Source organism: Poecilia reticulata, chromosome 18 (genome assembly GCF_904066995.2).
Source record: "Poecilia reticulata chromosome 18, P_reticulata-male-v2, whole genome shotgun sequence".
Taxonomy (NCBI): Eukaryota; Metazoa; Chordata; class Actinopteri; order Cyprinodontiformes; family Poeciliidae; genus Poecilia; species Poecilia reticulata.
The window spans coordinates 8,385,817-8,400,764 of NC_088847.1; the positions used below are offsets into that span (position 1 = coordinate 8,385,817).

The window sequence follows — 14,948 nt, forward strand, 5'->3', positions numbered from 1 at the left end:
TGGTTTTTAAAATGATTTACAACTGTCTTCAACGATTGATAACAAATTCAATTGTTCCAGTTAGATGCATTTATTTACTTATGTTTTAGCCATTGCCAAAAGTAGACCCGCTGCCAGTGTTGAGGGAAACATGGTCCCAAAATAACTAAAATCTAATGTCAAATTTTCAAAATCGCAAACAAAAGACTCTGCAGTGTCACTATTTGTGTGAAAAAAGTCGGATATCCAGAAAATACACGAAACTGTGAACACAAGTACTTTTTTTAAACTGCCCAGAACCCTTATATTGCAAAGATTTTTTTTACAGTAAAGTTATTTCAATGTTAGGGAATGTATTGACCAACAAGATGCTGTTGTACTTGTTTAATTCACAAATTATGATAAAAAATATTTGCGCCAATGAAAAATGTTGATGTAGAAAATTAATTCAGAAATTAATGTAGGGAACTTGAGAACCAGCAAGTTCTCGAGACATGGGGAGCTTAAATAATGGCAGATGCTTTTTGGCAGACTTACGCCAAAAAGAGCAAATAAGCATTGACTGATGAAATCCAGTTGGTATTTAAATTATATAGATTATTTAAACTGTATGGATTTTTCATTAAATAAGTTAATAGACAAAACTAACCAAGTGACTGACTAGATGTTAAAAATACTGGGGAGGATCGAATGTGTCTTTCTTTGCCTGCAGGTCCTTTCCTTCACAAGCCTCTCTTGCTTCACGACAGACAAGCATGAATTAGTACAGAAATGAAATGTGTTGCATAAAAGACATGACAGTTTTCTACTCTGCTTGCAACGGGGCCGCAAGAGTGGCGTACGGATTAAGCGCGCGTTTACAAGAGCATACTCTGAACATTCATGGAAAATTCAAAATGGAACGAAACTTCAAAAGGGATCAAACTTCCACTGGCGACGAAGGAGAAAGAGATGAGATCAACCATCGGTGAAACAGAAAGTTCTGCCATCTATCAATCATTCCTGAAGCAGAATTTATTCCCCAAAGTTTGCTCCAGAACAAAATAAGCCTGGAAGCCTTTTTTTTTTTTTTGCATCTATTCCTATCCCTCTTCGGATGTGTGCTTTAAACAACAGCTGCTTCCTCCTCTTCATCCTAAAAACAGCACCAACTATTTATTACTTTTATCAGCCCTCTTATCGTCGGTAGTTGTATAATTTCCCTCCTACGTGCTAAAAGAGGCCATTTTATGCTTTTTGTTTTAATCCCATTGCTCCATTGTGCAGTGTATCATTTCTGCAGAGCATTATCAGAATGGAAAAGTTCACAATGATGGCAGTTACTCCAAAAGTAGATTATACTCTTAAATTAATCTATATTTCTTTGCTTGATCTTAATAAATCCATCCGAATATTAAATATGTTTGGATTAAGTATGCAAACAGTAAAGTGTGTCCCCCTCCCAAATGCCACCATACTGTTTTTATTTTTTATTTTTATTTTTTTTTTATTTTAGTTGTACAACCATTTGTGTAAGATTTAAAAAAGATAAAGGTTGTATCAAAAAGTGACCTAAGTCTTTAGCACTGTGCTTTTAACATCATTATTTCATTTTTAGCCACTGACTCAGCAGATTGAGGTACTTCAAAGTAGAGCTGAGCGACTCTCCTCAGGGACATTTGGCATTTTTAAGTTCCCATTTTCTTTAATCTCCTGTAATTTACCTTGTGGAAACAGAAATAATAGATATTTTAAAAGATAATTCAATCTGGAGCTCCTGATTTTAGTTACAATATTCAGGTAGCGACAAGTTTGTTAATACAAGGGGGTGGGTAACATGGGTCTCAGTAGGGAAAACACTTGAAGGCGTGAGTGCTTTAGTCCAACTCTTGACGTTAAGTCTCCAGCTGCAGTCTTAATTTGCAATCAAAGAGCTCCTAAGTACAATGAAGATGTGTGTGTGTGTGTGTGTGGGGGTGTGCGTGCGTGTGTTTGTGTGTGTGTGTGCGTGTGCAAGTCCTTACTTTAATTAAACCGTTCATAAGGACGTCCTCAGAATCCAAGAACAATTTACAAAAATTAAAAAAACAACAAAACAGGCATTTTTATGGCCGTTTAGCTCAGCCACCTCTAGATGTAAAAAGTAATTATTGAGTAGAATTTTAACTAATGTTTCTCAGAATATATTTGACTCATGTTCAGTTTTCCAGTGCTCTGGTTGCTCCTTGTAGACAGAAGAAGAACTCTCTCTGAACTAAAAACGTATCGTACCATATTTCAAGAGGAGACAACTAGGAGTTTCTTATCTCAATCCCGTGTCGGTGATCATTATAACCTAAATTTTAATTTGTCACTTGTCTTTTTTAACTTATTTTACTAATTGTGGACGTAAAGAAAAATGGGGTTTTTAAAGTAGCATGAGGCTAAAAACAAATTCACACTAAATTCGTCATATTCTTTATAAAAAAATGTAGAAAACAAAATGAAATTTATTTCGGCTTAATTTTCTACTACTTTTTGTCTAATCAAAGGGATTTTATTTGATAGATAAATACGTCAAATACATATATGATAGCATAGTGACAAAATGTGAATATGGGTATAAACACTCTGCAGGCTGTTTCTCTTAGCTGAAACTCCTGTTTCCCATAGGACCAGCTTGCTATATGCAAAACTAATTAACAAACTCCTGATTAAACAGTAAGGGCTGACTGTGCAAGCATAGCTTGAGAACATTACAGCAACGAGAAATCAAATAAACCGGATGAAGGGTTATCACAGTCAGTGATGTAAAACATGCGGCGTTGTGCCGCTGCAGCGTTGTTCTTACTAAATGGAAGAGGACGCGCCGTTCAAGATGTTTCAAGATGTCAGACACAACATCAGGTGAAGTCTCTCACTTCACTTGAAAGCCTTCGGAGGCTGTGAGCACGAACAACTCTGGATAGCCCCAACAATTTGTGAAGCTTTGCGTCACTGTGCCGCCTTATTGGGATCTGACACAGGTCATTGTGCTGCAGAGGCGCCACAGCGAGACTGCAGTGCAGTTACTCTCGTTTCAAAGATGCTGTGATTTTTCTGAACTGCCACAGATAAAGAATCTTGTCCTTGGAGGTCATTCGCTTTAATAAAGAAAAAAATGTGGATGAACAGCAATGATGATATAACTGGAGAACAAGAAAAAAAGGTCAGTCAGGACCGCAAAGTTACGACTCAGGTTTCTTCCAAAATGGCTCCACGTTTGCAACATGTGCTCACATATTCGTGAAAATACAGTTTGCAATAATGGCTTGGACTGAAATCACTTTGTGATGTAAACCTGTGTTTTTCAAAGTGGAGTCCCACATGGGCGGCTGCGGGGGCCCTGAAGGGGCCTCAGAAAGTTGAAGGAAAGATGATAAAAAAATGCAAAGGTACATTTTTTTATTGTACTTTTTAGATTCAGATTTTAGTTTTGTTTTTCAATCCTTTTTCAAAAATAAAATATATGTTAAAATAATTTATTTAAATGTTATTTCTGAGGTTCATTTTCTGATTAGCTGCCAATCAAATTCATCAAGCTGCTTAGCTCCCTAAGCTAGCATAGCTAGCAAGACAAGAAAAGAAACATAAAATATAACTTTTTTTTAATCAAAAGAGGGATTGCAATGAAAAATTGCATTATCTGGTAATAAAGTTATGATATGGTATCTGATAAAAAAATTTTGTCACAGCATGCATAGCCATCTACAACCAGAAGGTGTGAGGTAAGATTTATGCTAACATATCAAACGTTAATGTCTCTTTACACATTTCGTAGCATTTTCTGTAGATTTTCAAAGGCTAATGCTTTTTTTGGGGAGGGAGACATAGCATGGAAAAGTTTGGGAACCACGGATGTAAATCACTTAATAATAATCTCTGAATGGAAGAGCAACTACCTTTTTTTTTTTTTGCAGCAATGCAGCAAATGTGACATTTTAAAAAAACTTACTTTATGTTGTTACAGTAGTTTGTATAGAGTTCTTTGATGGTTTATTTGCCGTTTGTCATAAAAAACTAAAGTAAGAGAAAATAGCAGCAGCGGTTCTAGTTAGCTAAGGTATGATGTGAAACATTTTTTTTAATTTTCATGTTGCTTAACTTACGTATCAGTTGTTAAATAAAATGGTACCGAATGTTGTTAGAAAGCAACTTTCAGTTTCGACACGTTACCTGAATCGAAACTGGTTAGCCATTTTTCTGTCTTTGTGTGAGCATGTTATGTGTGCAAAAAAATTTTAAAAAATACAAATAACTTTGTATATTGTTTATACCGCTGTGAGATGCCTCGGCGTGTCTCAACCTCCACATTGCAGGCGCTGTGTGGCAATCAGAGAAATACACACAGCATGCACAATGAGGAGACCCCGACGCGCCGTTCCACAGCCGCCGTGACGCGCTAATCACCGACTCGATGGAGTAACTGACCCGGTGGACTTGGACACAGAGAAAACAGCCTCACGTATTTCCTCATATCTGTAATATTTTATGGAAGTGCCCAACAGAAAGAAACATCTTTCTTAATTATTATTTAATTGAAACTCGCCGGAGCCACTGCAGCCAGGCATTTTTTTGCCCGTTTTCACTCTCCGGTTGACCGGGCTTCTCGCTGCCGCAGACGGAGTAATGAGAAAACCTGGCGTCAGTCAGAAGAAGCGCTGTAGTCATGGTTTTGGAGCATTCAGCTAATGAGCAGATGAGACTAATTGATATTTTACTCCTTGCATTTTCTTTCCCATTGTCATGACTATGCAGCCAGGGCAAAATGAGTAATAATAATAAAAAAAACAATCAGAAGTTTGAAAATATTCGTCTGCGGTTTTATGTGTTCTGAGTTCAATGTCTTTGAAATGCGTTCAGACTTCTGTGTCTGGCTCTTTTAATAACACCGTTTGTCAATCACCATACCTCTTCTGTATCATTTTTATCATTTGTGTTAGCAATAGCTGTATTTCCATTGGCCATAAAATGGCGTGATCAACAACAGGACATTACTACTGGCAGAAATGACAAAGAAGACACCAGAAAGTGGCAGCAGGATCATGATTTTTAATGACTTGAGTGAAGAAACATATTCACGTGTGATTTTAATTGTGTTTCTTATTTAATGGAAAGACTGCAATTGTGTTTTTCGATCATAATGTAAACGCAGCTAATGCATCAGAGATGTCCATGTTTCTCAAGTCCCAGTTAGAGCTGCAGTTTGTAACTTTAGGAAAATAATATGGGATCCTATTGGATTTGATTAAGCATTTACAAACTGCTTCAATTCCTTTACACTCATTAGACTCAAATGTTACCTAGATAACAGTCAAAAGTTCAGGTAAAATCATATCTATACCACAGCTAAAGCTACTTCCACAAGTTACTTTTTTCTCTTTTGAAGAAGTAGTAAAGTGGTAAAACATAATTCTAGACATCATTTTCAAAGTAAGAAAATCTAATTTCATATCCAAGCATCTCTTACAAAAGTCCCAGATTGTTACGGCATTTTTGTGTCTTGATGGCGACAGTTATGGCGAAACGCTGGACAAACACACGTTGCTTTGTGCATTGTTTGAATTGCCTGGTTATTTTAACGGGTACATAATGGACATTTATGTAGATTGCATCAATTACGAAGAAGGCTTGCCGTCACATTCAGAGCTTAATTCTATTGGCTAGATGTCTCGTCCATCAGTCTCTAAGTGCTTTGTCTGCCCCTCTCTAAGATGCTGTATAGTAAAATCTGCTGCCAGTTACTTACAGTGCAGGAATTACAAATAGCAAGTTTAATGATCTATGTAACACTCTGCTTGAGAGAATCAATGGGATGTTACAAAATCAACTTTTTTGTTCACTAATCAATAATTATTACATTCATTAAGCACAAATGCTGCATCATACCGTGTGATTTTAGATGGCCACAAATTAGCCATCTACAGAAATCATTTTTCTGTGTTTGGTCCTGTTGAAATATGTTTTTCTTTCCCCCTCCAGCAAAGATGTATGTTGACAAAATTCATTCCAACTGGTTCAAAAAAGCGAAGAACAGAACCCATTTTTAGTCACAAGTTTCAAAGCCCTGGAACAAGCAAGGTAATTATGGCTGTTCCATGTAGAAAGCACCGACTCCAACAATGTGACCTTTTAAGAGAATGAGAAATTATTTTGGGGAAAAGGAGGAAGAGCGGGGAAGGAAACAGTGTGACGGAAGACTAGTCTTAAAAAAGTACTACACATTTCAAGGCTATGTGCCAAAATACTGCAAAAATATTAAAACCACAATTATTACTTCTGTTTTGCTGCATAACTTGACTTTCACAATGAAACCCAATTAAAGCAGCATTGAAAAAATACAAATTCCAGAAAAACATAAAAAATATCAACAAACGCATCAGACACGTAGAAGTTTGTTTCTTTCTCATTCGAAGTTTATCCAATTCCAAATGGATCCAAACAAGCCGTCCACGGAAAGCAATCGGAAAGTCCAGATCTACATCAAGTTTTTATCCTCCAAGTCCCTTTGATGGTTTTTATTTATTCTCAATTAACTTTAAGCAACTCCACAAAATCAGCAGAAAGCTTTCGACTGTTGAATCGTTTAATCTTTTCTGGTGCAACATGAATCAACAAAAGGCCCAGTGTTACACTATTTATACTACCATATTTTTCGCACTATAAGGCGCACCTAAAAACCTTAAATTTCCTCAAAAGCCAACAGTGCGCCTTATAATCCGGTGCGGCTTATATATGGACCAATATTGAGCCACAACAGGTCTAGCAACTATGGTAACCAGCCGCCAACTTAATTTTCCCCCGTAGAAGAAGTGTGCGGTGCATGCTGGGATAGTTGTCAGAACGCTGGTTTGTTAATAAAGTTTGATAATACATTTAAAGCCGGGGAGGGGCGGAGGAAGAGAGACAGAGACTGCGGCGGCAGCGTGTCGGTTGGTCTGTGTTACCCAGAAAGCAGTTGGACACAATATAGCAAAACAATAACACCATGAGTGAAACAACGACTGGGGCAGCCTACTATATAAAGTACAGATTTAAGACTTTAGGGGTGTGGACACCCACCACAGACCGGCGACCTGCCCAGGGCGAACCCCGCCCCCCACCCGGCACGCCAGCCAGAGATGGGCACCAGCAGCCCCACCCAGGGACAAGGGTGCAAGAAAATGGATGGATGGACCCACCCTGCATACATTCATGAATGCTTAATCTAAGATGTGTTTATTTGTTTTTCCTTTTTGTGTGCATTTAAAGTTTTACTGCACATATATGGGAGGGAATGAATTAACAGCCAAAAACTCAAAGTTATTCCTATGCAACAAAATGCTATTTATTTATCTGTCAAACTGTGAAATAACATTCAAGGAGAGCAGAACAACCCATTGTGTCTGCGATTATAGGATTTGTCATTTTTAGCAACTACGCCTTTGAGACTCTTCACAAATAGTTACTTGACTACTCTTTTAAAACATGTCATACCTGTAAGAGGTTCACATCTCATAACTCCGAGAAATATGTATACACAACAGATTGGAAAATGTTCAAATGTTGACAGATAAAAACAGAAAAATGCCAAATTAATGAAACGCAAACAGCATTTAGGCTTTGATTTCACAAAGCCTAAATGCTTTGTAAAATCAAACTACAATAGATTCACTCGTCTAATTAAGTGATAAGCAAATGATTTGCAATTGAGACTCAAATATTTTATAATACCATTGTTAATTTGAAATATGAACTAAGTGGCAAGTGCTAGAAAAACATTGAACAGAGTAACTGGTCGATTCAAAGGTAGTTCAGAAGACAAGGCAAAGCTTAAGTCAAGTAATCAAGTAAGTATGTTACCTTCAGTTGTTATAAAAATGCTGTGCCTTAAAAGAAATTAAACTTGGCATCAGAGTCATATCTGAGGCCTTGAAATTGGCCCCTGTCTCTTTAAAAACCTCCCAGGGAGGCATTAGTGTAAAAGTTTTCTTTTTTTCCCCCCAGTAAATTAAAACATCAAGCCTCACAAAACATATGCAGACCATCCATCTGGATTCGAAATGCAATGTTTATTCTGCCGGCAGACAAACTCTGCATTATAATTGCTGTTCTGTTTCTCATTGGCAAAGATTTCTCGGCATTTCTTTGTGTCTTGACAGACTATTAAATGTCTTGGTCTTTAAGTGATTTCATTGTACCAACCACTTTGTTGGAGGATTACAATGGACTATTATTAAGCGCCACTTGTACACATTATCTCAGTATGGATTGGTGACATCTAAATGTTTTAAATCCTACTTACTGCTAACAATTCATTGACTTTGACAGATCTCCGTTCCTTGATAATAATACAGCACTGACTCATGTTTACATCTCATTCGATTAAGAAAAGATATATAATTTCACCACAGATTTATACTGAACAAAAAGCTAATATTGGATCAGTTTTTTTCCATTAACACCCAAATGTAACAAAATATCACACTGTATCTCTTGGGTCTCTACAGCACAGTTTGGCCATGTTTGGTGTTGTAGTAAGAAATTGTTGTCTTTTCTCTTATATAAAGAATGAGAGAAGGGGAATCAATAATTTACAGGCATCTGGGCTGACCAGTGCTGGGATTCTTACACTTAAATTTCGATTAATTATATAATGGTTAAAAAATTTAATTCAACTACTTGCTTTTTTTTTTAAACAAAGATTCTAGCTTGGTATTCCAGCGTTTTTGGTCTGCCCGTAAATCTGACGCACACTGATATCAGACAAACATCAACCTACTGAAGACAATCCTGAGTGCCATCAACGATTCGCCTCCAAAGTCCAAACGCATGATCTTCACAGGCCACCACTTGGTTTTCTCGTTTCTGCTCTTTAATTTGAACTCGTACTTTGATCTTTCTAACTCATTCATCCTTCCCACATTTTCGTCCCAAGAAGCAGTGAGCTCAAAGAACTCGCTTTTGATGAACTTTCTGCAGACTAGAGCAGCGTATTGGGGTGTACTCTGTGATGTGACGAGGGAACTTTTCAGATCTGCATATAACCTGCAACCATCAGCTGCATAAAGCATACAAAACAGCTTCTGGTGTTGATTTAAAGGTCTTGAGCAAAGCTAAAGCTCTTTAGCAGAGCTAGCTCTGAGTTTATTCTCTGTATTGCTGAGAGAAACTGACAGCAACCGGTGTAGCCAGTTTTGAAGCGAAAAGCTGTCTTTTTTATGTACCATGTACCACCATGTAAAAAATAAATACAAAAGTTTGATTCAAGAATAGCCTCCCTTGTGGTGGCTGGCAATGACTCACGCTGATCTTAATCAAGTATACAGGGTGTGTTGCATTGGTACTTACATTCAGATACTGAGATATTTTTAAAATGGTAGAACATATTTTTGCAAGTTTGCACATCTTAAGGTTAATTAAAAACTATCTGAAATCAGAATTTCATTACATATTGTCAGTTCTGGATGATGGGCCTTCATAACTTTTCTACAGTCTTAGAATGTTTTACTCAAGTTCCCATTGGGTGAATATCTTGGTTTTCTTTATTTCTTCAGAGACTAAGTGAACACTAAAACATAGGCTGCTCTGCGGACTTTTTAAATTGAATTTATCTGACAGGTTTTCAATAATTACGAGCCGGACTTCTTTGTTTCTAGTCTATGTTGAGAAAAAGAAATTCTCTAAAAGCTACATCTCTTGAGTGTCTGAGCAAAAATGATTCTTAAATCTAAACATGTTAAAGTGAGCACTAGGCAAACCAAATGTGTAGAATTGGGTTAAGACAAGGTGAATTTTTCTAAACTAATTCATGAAATGTTGACAAATACCCGCGCTCATCTCATTATTGCATTGGATTCGGTCCAAAAGTGACTCTTCTGACGTGCATCTCGCAGTATTGCTTCTCCATTCTAATTTCTCTTTCCCCTTGACGACAAGGTGACCTCCCGCAATTGCATCACAGAGGTCTGGCTCCAGACGTACCATGTCTGGGTGACAAAGCCTTAGTGTCCATGAAAGCAACATTTTTAGAAGCGTAATCTGAGAGGTGTGAGAGGTGAATCCTTTTCCTTCACACGTTACACGTCACCTGTAAATCCTTTTGTGCTGCTAATACGCTAAAACAAAGAGTTTATTTGAATCCCAGTGTAGATTCCCAAAGTATCACCTACAAAAACAAAACATTTGAAGTACAGAATATTTGCCATTTCTTTATATCAGAAATATTTACGTGAAAGTAATAAAATGAGCTAAATGAAAAAGAAAATATCTAGCATGCTCAAGGTTTCCATAACAACCAGCTACCAGTGCCACAAAAAGTATTTGTGTCCGACTGCAAAGTGTCATGATCCATGTTTCTGTGTGTTTATTTTGAGACTTTCTGTGCTTAGTCCTGTTTCCCTGTTGGTCTCTGTCCTGTCCTCCCCGTTGATTGATCCCAGCTGTGTCTCGTTCCTGTGATTACCCTCCCAGTGTATTTAGTCTCACCTGTTGTCTGTGTTCCTCGTTGGATCCTTGTCATTGTCAGCGTGTTCTCAGTCGTCACAGTGGAACTGTATAGTCCTGTGATGGCTTAGCTCATCGTGTCAGTCTTATCTTTAGAGTCATTTGCTACCGGTGCTGAGCCCCAGTGTTTTCCGCTCTGCCAAGCCGCCTGCCTGTTTGGACTGTCGAGCTTCTATTAAATTCATAATTTTCATCTCATCGGGGTCTCTTGCGTTCTCTCCTCACCACTCAACACTTCACCTTATGACACAAAGCACTTCAGAAAACTCCCACGGAGCAGCAAGTAAACTCCATTTACTTTTTTTAGATTATCAAGTACTGCCAGGTGTTTGTTTTTAAAAGTTTTAGCAGCTGCACTTTTTAAGCGTGGCAACAAAACAGATTGGTCTCTTTTCTTTACATTCCCATATAGTGACAATCTCCTGACACTTAAGAGTGTGCACATAAACCTGTACAATATGAACACTATGGGAATGTCAAACCATTGTACTATTCAGGAAATGGGTTTTGAGTGTGAGAGATGGACATGTTTTGCTGTTTACAGACATGGGTGAACATAATAAAAAGCTACATAAATACAGACTGTGGAAGAACCACAGTGTTGGTTCTGTTGGACCTCAGTGCAGAATTTGACACTGTTGATCATGACATAATACTGAATCGACTGGTCCAGTACGAAACTGGTTCAACCAAACTTAACTTGGTTAACATTGTATTGCACAGATGTCACATGTGGGGAACCCTAAGGTACAAACCTGGGACCCCTCTTATTAGATATCTATATGCTCCCAATAACTCAGGTTATAACAGGAAATAGGATTAGCTACCATAACTACGCAGATGATACACAGCTCTACATTACGAGATCACCAGGTGGTATGATGAGGTTTATATGATGTAAAGCATTTGAACTCACTTGTTGCTGAAATGTGCTGTACAAATAAACTTGAACTAGTAGATGAACATTTGTAAATACTCTCTGGGACAAAGATTCGATCTGTTAGGTACATTTTTATGGCCTCGTATTTGTATTCGGTAAGCTGCTCAGTGGAAAACAGTGTATCAAACTGTTTTGGATGCGACACTGAGTTGATGAGGTTCGCACGTCAGCCAGATTGCCACTTTGTCCCACACAACAAAGATGTGCAGAAACAGAGTTAGGTTATCAAGTATGCTAATATCGTTTCTGACTGTAGGAAGTGAAGGAATGTGTAATCTGTATGCTCCACTGCGAAATCTCAACTGCACGTGAACAGTTTGTGGGGATCCCGAGTGGCTCCCAGAACACACACAGTACTTTAGAGAACGAGGCAGCCTTGAGTATTTGGAAGGTTTTCCCCAGATATCTGGCTAAGCTCAGTGGTAGGAGCGGTAGGCCAGTCCACCAGTTGCTAAACTGTGTTTTTGTTTTAAAAATGTTTTTAAAAGTTAACAGAAATTTTTGGCAATAAAACATCAACAACAAAGAAAACACAGCAGTGGACTGAATAAAAGTTAGTCGTTCTGTAGGCTGTGTATGTATGATCAAATGCCATTATATTTTTAAACAGACAAATGTCTGCAAAAGATGACTGATATTTTATTGTAAATAAAACTAGATTAACTCGTCTTTACCATCACTGTTACCGGTGTATGTATATCTTAAAAATCACTTAAAATAAACAATACATAGTCTGATCTGGTGGTCTGTTAGATTTGGCCTTATCAACCCTTTCTAGATTTGGTGGAAAGCGATAGAAGCTTGCAGGTCTTAGAACGTCACTGAAATGATCCAATTAAAAAAATAAATGACATGAGATAAGAAACGCCATCTCAAATCATAATTCAGGGAGTTAAAGATTGGTTATGACTCATCACACCAGCAAATTAGTTCCAAATTGGCTTAAGGACAATAGAGTCGATGTTTTGGAGTACAGCCCTGATCTTAAAGCGTGAAAGTGTGTGAGCACAGCTACAGAGATGTGTGAGCGAGGCAGACCACAAACCTGACTTCATTACACCAGTTGTGTCAGGACGCATTTACAGGAATGTGACCCTAAGGGTAAATAACGAGCACAAATACATAACGCACACAGCGCTTCGCATGTAGATGAAAAACGTTCGATTTGGTCTCAACTGACCGTACAGTCTCCTTTCACGATTTTTTGCAGTTTTTCTGTCAGATTGCAAATGGACAGTGTGTGGTGTTTGTATGTTTGTGTACTGTAAAGACACATTAAAGCTAATTCATGCTTGAAGAAACGGAGCCTGAAACATCTAATGCATGTGAATATCAAGTCTCCGAGCAAATCTGCAAGGTTAAAGACCAAGTAAATCACTTTCTGCCTGCAGGCTTGCGTGATGTCCCCATAGTCATTTGCAATTACATTAAAAGCTGAGTCATCAACAGTGTTATTTGCTAAGAAGGCTGCAGCTGCAACTGAGACCAACTGGATGGAGAAAAGATTAAAAAAAATAAAATATTGACCGATAGTCCGTTTATCCCACTAGGCTGGATTTACTTGGTTCTTGCACTTCCTGTACAGCCATATTCAACAAATTAGGAGATTATTGAATAGTTCATTTGTTTTAGTAACTTGATACACAAAAATTTAACTCATTATATAGATTAGTTACACAGACTTAACTTTTAGAATGTTTTTCTGGTAATTGTGATGATATTTCAGCTAAAATTTAATAAAACCATGATATTCAAGATTGGAATATTACATCAGACCAATAATATAAAAAAACAGAAATGCAGATTTCACGGAAAGTATGTTTAACAGCTGCTTGAAGTTTAATATTTTCAAAGGGCTACTTTTAAGTGGCCAAACGAGCCTCATCGGAAGGCGTATCGTAATTTATTGAATATGACTGCAAACATACAGAACTGAAATTGAGTGCCTGAGGGTCTGTGATGTAAGACCGCCAAAGACGGAATACAGATTCGAACCAAATATGAGCTTCATCAGTTCATCATGAGCTTTGGCAGCGGCCCTGTCGGCTTCAACAGATCAGCCGTCAGTGACCAGACGGCAGCAGAAAAAGAAAAAACGCCACAATAAATAGGACGTGCTGTCAGAGCCTCGCGTGGATTAATGAAGTGTCACTCGCTCACCTCCATTTCCCACGGCGACCTGATCAAACACCTGCCAGGAGGGGCTAATCCCACCCGCAGTGATGGCATAACGGGTTCCCACGTGGATATTCACAGCCCCCACACTCCGAGGGAGGCACACACACGCACACGCACGCACGCACAGATGCACTAATGTTTTTTGGACTTCCGTTTGAGCGGCTCTTTACAACCACATTACCAAGCCAGCAACGACAAAAAATTTATGACAAAAATCTTCTTATTGCCACTAATACTAGTAACCCCTCCAGTCGTCCGTCTTTAGACTCTGTGTCTTACATTTTAATTTTATGTGATTAAAGTAGTGCATAATTTTCAAGAGAAGGAGAATAATGATTAAATAATTACTTTCAAAATGTACTATGAGTAAAAATCTGGAAGGTATGCCATGCTTATTGAACAGCAACTACAGCTAGAAGTCTTTTTGGATTATGAAGAGAAATTAGTGGCTCTGGATTTTATTTGGAGGTCTTCAAGAACATAAGTAAACAGTTTTCAAATGCAGGTCGCTGGCATATTTAAGGGATTTCTCATACATGATCTTCATGTTGGCTTAGAGTTCTCGACACTCATGTAACAAGGTGATTTCCGACGACAAATGGTTTGTTTAGGGTAATCAAAGGGAAGACTGATATAAATACAAGCTTCAGTTTTTTTGGGGGGAAGCTGAACGAAAATGGAAAAATACTTTTGCCAGGCATTGTATCTTGGCAGAGATTTGCTTGTCAATACATCAAGTACGTTTAGTGCACCTCTGACGTTGACGCTTGTGAAGCTTCTTCCCTGAAGAGAGTCAGCAGGTCTGGAAGTTCCTGTCATCCTCTAGACGCCTCATGTCTGCATCTGTGGAAATCAGTTTGACAACAAAAAACAAGTCACGTTTCGGTGCCAAAGAAGCAAACAGACGTTCCGAATTGTTGCAGAAACCGTTTGCCTCGACGACTCGGTCTGACAACTAAAATTTATCACCATGTCTGCTGTGAGCCGTGTGTAAGTCGTCTGTTTTTGCTTCGGTAAGTGGGTGGAGGCTGGGGGATTGGAGTTCTCAGGATATTTTGCAGGGGTGACCTGTTGTATATTAGTGTGTGTGGGTGCGTGTGTGTGCGTGTGTTCTCCATAGAGCTAAAAGATCAAACAGTTGCATCCTTTGTTGCACCTCTGGTTCTGAATTTTTTTTTAAAATGTGCTACTCAAGAGGTTACCCATAAAGAATATCAAACATGTATTTGACGCACAGATCTGCGGAGGTATTTGCGTTGCCTTTGATCGCAAGGCAGCACATTTATTTTTGTGAAGAGCCAATGACAACATGCTGAGAAACATGTCATCTTTACAGCTTTAGATTATGACAGTTTTGAGCAAATTTCAG

The 14,948-nt window shown here is 38.2% G+C and overlaps 1 protein-coding gene across 3 annotated transcripts in view; it reads right to left on the bottom strand.

Moving 5' to 3' along the window:
• htr2cl1 (5-hydroxytryptamine (serotonin) receptor 2C, G protein-coupled-like 1) overlaps positions 1-14,948 on the bottom strand; it is a 201,362-nt gene that overhangs the window by 143,652 nt on the left and 42,762 nt on the right. For 2 of the 3 annotated variants that reach the window (XM_008435330.3, XM_008435326.3), the window contains exon 2: positions 14,332-14,422. The exons of the other annotated variant lie outside the window; for it this stretch is intronic. The gene's annotated coding sequence lies outside the window, so the exon portion shown is untranslated. The remainder of the gene's footprint in view (positions 1-14,331; positions 14,423-14,948) is intronic. 3 annotated transcript variants of the gene reach the window in all.